This window comes from Schistocerca piceifrons, unplaced genomic scaffold, assembly GCF_021461385.2.
Source record: "Schistocerca piceifrons isolate TAMUIC-IGC-003096 unplaced genomic scaffold, iqSchPice1.1 HiC_scaffold_943, whole genome shotgun sequence".
NCBI lineage: Eukaryota > Metazoa > Arthropoda > Insecta > Orthoptera > Acrididae > Schistocerca > Schistocerca piceifrons.
This window is the reverse complement of record NW_025729216.1, coordinates 682,501-687,500: the sequence shown is the minus strand read 5'-3', so window position 1 is coordinate 687,500 and position 5,000 is coordinate 682,501. Positions and strand designations below refer to the sequence as shown.

General features: G+C 62.2%; 1 pseudogene; it reads right to left on the bottom strand.

The window, feature by feature from the left end:
* LOC124772604 overlaps positions 1 to 5,000 on the bottom strand; it is a 7,961-nt pseudogene that overhangs the window by 2,097 nt on the left and 864 nt on the right.

Below are 5,000 nucleotides of genomic sequence, written 5' to 3'. Positions count from 1 at the left end.
TGCGTCCTAAAGCAAGCCTGAAGTACGTGGTTGGCGGTCTCCACGGCCTGGCACCCCGCGCGGCATCTGGTGTCCGCCTCCCGCCCGCGACTGCGCCGTGCCTTCGTAGGGAAGGCGTTGATGCGGGCGCGGAGGGCGTCGATGTATTCACGCCCAGATAGCAGGCGACTGGTGTCGGCGACCCACTGATGTTGGCCACTGACGGCGGCAGAAGATGACAGTGCCGCACCGTCAATGGCGATGTGTAGGCGCGCCGCCCACATTTCCCCAACCTGCGTTGACGATTTGAGGAGGTGGCCCTCCCACATTAGGTGGCGCTCCAGCACCTCGATCTCACGCTGCACCTCATCCATGCCTGCACCGTCGCAGGCTGGCCCTATCTTCTTCAGCGCCAGGAGACGGGACCGACGGAGGGTCGGACCCATCCATCGGCAAGATGGAATGCCGAGGCCCCCCTGGGCAACAGGAGCGTGGAAGTATCCCAGGGGGGTGTCCGCCGGAAGGCGGAACCATCTCCTGACGGCGGCCCGGATGGTAACGTCGGCCGACTTCAATGCACCCACCCGGGTGCGGCTGAGGGCCAGCCCGTGGTACAGGCCAGGGAGAAGTACATTGGTGAGAGCGTGGAGGCGCTGTTGCGGCTTCAGCGGAGCTCGGGAGATGACGTCAAGCTGCTCCACCAGGTGGCTACGTGGATTGAAGACACAGCGACCCGCCGTGGAAAATTGCAGCCCCAGGTACCGGAAGGTTTCACCCACACGCAGGGCAGGCATGGTGGTATTGCCTGCTGTGAAGGTGACATTGCTGTCCACCTTCACCTTCTTCTCGCGCCCTGACGCGACTAAGGCGAGGGTGAAACACTTCCGGGCGTTGATCTGCAGCCCCAGGTGGCCGAGGGCTGCGGTAGCTGCGTCGATGAGGGACTGCAAGCCCCTCGGGGTCGCTGCAAACAGCAAGACGTCATCTGCAAAGGCCGCAGCGTTGACTCTGCGACCGAGGATCCGAGCTCCGATGTGGGAGGGCAGTTGGCCTAAAACGTAGTCCACCGCAAAGTTGAACAGGAGGGGGGAGAGGGGATCGCCCTGGCGAACGCCCCGTGCTGGCTGCACAGACACGCCCACGCCGGCGCCGTCCGCTATCACTGTCGTGCTGCCCTCGTAGCACCGCTCGACATACTCGACAAAGCAATCCGGCAGGCCATGCGCCTTCAGCACGGGGCGAAGGGCAGCATGATCTACCGAATCGAATGCCTTAGATACGTCGATCGACGCCACAAAGACAGAGCGGCAGGAGCGAACTGCGTCGGTGAGAGCAGTGTCCAAGATGAAGGTATTTTCCAACATCCCATCCCGAGGGATGAATGCCCGCTGACGTTCGTCCACAGCACATGCGCGCATCAGGCGTGACGCGAGAACCTTGTGAAAGGTCCGCGCCAACACCGAGCAGACCGTAATGGGGCGAAAGTCAGCGGGGGATGTTGGTGCAGCCGTTTTCGGGAGAAGGGACGTCCGCGCGCGAAGCAGGCGTTCCGGAAGGGCGCGGGCCAGAAGGAAGAGATTCATCACTTTCACCAGGACTTCGTGCGGCAGGCGCCGCAACTCCGCTGGGGTAAGGCCGTCCGGCCCGGCTGCTGATCCCCTGGGCGGCAACGCGGCGGCGACCTCCTCATGTGTGACCGGCCCCCATATGCACTCAAGAGCGACAGGCTCTGAGTGCGGGAGGAGGCGGTCACGAATGAAGCCCGCGGTGGAGATGGGCTTCTTGGTGAAGAGGTCCGCCCAGAAGTCCAGCAGACCAGGGATGGCAGGTGGCGGCTGGAGCAGGGTGCCATCCAAGAGGCCGCGCACGCAACGTGCACGCGACCGTCGGAAGGCATCCTGCGTTCTCGCGTACTCCCAGCGGCGCCGCTTGCGCTTCTGCGTCGGCGGCGCGGCAGGCGGCCGCTTCGATGGTTGGCGCGGCCGCTGTGTCCTGGTGATCGATCTCTCCCCTCTGGACCCGACCGACGCAAGGGCATCCGGGAGCATGCCCAGGATGACATCGGGCGGCGTGCCCCGCCCCAGACCTATGACACGATCCAGGGCAGAGAAACGCTGGGCGGAAGCGGGTAGCCCCGCCAGATGCTCCCAGATGGCGGCGTCAGTCGGCCCCTCCGGCGGCGGCCCGGTGGTGTCGGCCGCGAAGTCCTCGGCTGCGTCGACGGGCGGCGCAGCGGCCTCGCCCGCGTCAGGCAGCGGGCTCGCTGCTCCCCGGCGGGACGCCGGCTCTTCCCCCCGACCGATCTCAAGCGCCTCCATGAATTGGCGGACAAGCTGCTTGTGGGCAGCTTGCCGCCGTCGGCACTTGATTGCCTCAAGCGTTCGGTCGGGGAACATCCTGATGAGTTCTTGATTTACAAAGAAGAACCGGGCGTCCCTCTCGAGGAACAGTTCGGCCTCTGCCTTGGCGAGCGACAGGACTTCTTCCTCCGTCCACCTCGCGCGATGCCTCTCCGTGACGATCTCCGCGTTGGCGGCCGCAAGGTGTTGGCGGCGGCGATGGACCCCGAGACCGTTCTTGGTGGTGAAACTGCGGTGGCACTCACTACAGGTGTATTCAGCTGCAAAAGTTACAAGATTTTCGGCACGGCCGGTTGGCCGGCTAGGTGCTGGGGGAGTTGGGGTGGCACCTTCAGCGGAAGGGCCACCACTTATTCTCTGATTACTGCCCCCAACTAACAAAAGGGATAGTGCGAGGGGGGGCTGGTAACCCCCCCAAGCCCCTGGTGCGGTCTTCCACTCTGCGAAAATCAGCGGGCCCACGAGAAGGGGAGAAGACCGCAGGAGAGGAGAGGCTAAGAGGGCTAGGCCCATGTATTGCGCATCACTCTCCCTGTAACTATAACCCAAGGAAGGCACCTCGCAGCAGCAGCACGACTACATCAAGACCGCACTTCGAAAAGCCAAGTCCGGATGCAGCCACACCGCCGCCACTTGGCCACCTTAAGAGAGTCATAGTTACTCCCGCCGTTTACCCGCGCTTGCTTGAATTTCTTCACATTGACATTCAGAGCACTGGGCAGAAATCACATTGCGTCAACACCCGCTAGGGCCATCGCAATGCTTTGTTTTAATTAGACAGTCGGATTCCCCCAGTCCGTGCCAGTTCTGAGTTGATGGTTGAATGGCGGCCGAAGAGAATCCGCGCACCCGCGCGCCCCCGGAGGAGCACGCTAAGGCGGACGCGGCCTCGCAGCAAGGAAGATCCGTGGGAGGCCAAGGCACGGGACCGAGCTCGGATCCTGCACGCAGGTTGAAGCACCGGGGCGCGAACGCCGCGCAGGCGCGCGCATCCTGCACCGCCGGCCAGCACGAGGCCGACCAACGGCGAGAGCAGACCACGCCCGCGCTAAACGCCCGCACTTACCGGCACCCCTACGGCACTCACCTCGCCCAGGCCCGGCACGTTAGCGCTGACCCACTTCCCGACCAAGCCCGACACGCCCCGATCCTCAGAGCCAATCCTTATCCCGAAGTTACGGATCCAATTTGCCGACTTCCCTTACCTACATTATTCTATCGACTAGAGGCTCTTCACCTTGGAGACCTGCTGCGGATATGGGTACGAACCGGCGCGACACCTCCACGTGGCCCTCTCCCGGATTTTCAAGGTCCGAGGGGAAGATCGGGACACCGCCGCAACTGCGGTGCTCTTCGCGTTCCAAACCCTATCTCCCTGCTAGAGGATTCCAGGGAACTCGAACGCTCATGCAGAAAAGAAAACTCTTCCCCGATCTCCCGACGGCGTCTCCGGGTCCTTTTGGGTTACCCCGACGAGCATCTCTAAAAGAGGGGCCCGACTTGTATCGGTTCCGCTGCCGGGTTCCGGAATAGGAACCGGATTCCCTTTCGCCCAACGGGGGCCAGCACAAAGCGCATCATGCTATGACGGCCCCCATCAACATCGGATTTCTCCTAGGGCTTAGGATCGACTGACTCGTGTGCAACGGCTGTTCACACGAAACCCTTCTCCGCGTCAGCCCTCCAGGGCCTCGCTGGAGTATTTGCTACTACCACCAAGATCTGCACCGACGGCGGCTCCAGGCAGGCTCACGCCCAGACCCTTCTCCGCCCACCGCCGCGACCCTCCTACTCGTCAGGGCTTCGCGGCCGGCCGCAAGGACCGGCCATGACTGCCAGACTGACGGCCGAGTATAGGCACGACGCTTCAGCGCCATCCATTTTCAGGGCTAGTTGCTTCGGCAGGTGAGTTGTTACACACTCCTTAGCGGATTCCGACTTCCATGGCCACCGTCCTGCTGTCTTAAGCAACCAACGCCTTTCATGGTTTCCCATGAGCGTCGATTCGGGCGCCTTAACTCGGCGTTTGGTTCATCCCACAGCGCCAGTTCTGCTTACCAAAAGTGGCCCACTTGGCACTCCGATCCGAGTCGTTTGCTCGCGGCTTCAGCATATCAAGCAAGCCGGAGATCTCACCCATTTAAAGTTTGAGAATAGGTTGAGGTCGTTTCGGCCCCAAGGCCTCTAATCATTCGCTTTACCGGATGAGACTCGTACGAGCACCAGCTATCCTGAGGGAAACTTCGGAGGGAACCAGCTACTAGATGGTTCGATTAGTCTTTCGCCCCTATACCCAGCTCCGACGATCGATTTGCACGTCAGAATCGCTACGGACCTCCATCAGGGTTTCCCCTGACTTCGTCCTGGCCAGGCATAGTTCACCATCTTTCGGGTCCCAACGTGTACGCTCTAGGTGCGCCTCACCTCGCAATGAGGAGGAGACGCCCCGGGAGTGCGGAGGCCGCCGCCCCGTGAAGGGCGGGGAAGCCCCATCCTCCCTCGGCCCGCGCAAGGCGAGACCTTCACTTTCATTACGCCTTTAGGTTTCGTACAGCCCAATGACTCGCGCACATGTTAGACTCCTTGGTCCGTGTTTCAAGACGGGTCGTGAAATTGTCCAAAGCTGAAGCGCCGCTGACGGGAGCGATTATTCCGCCCGAG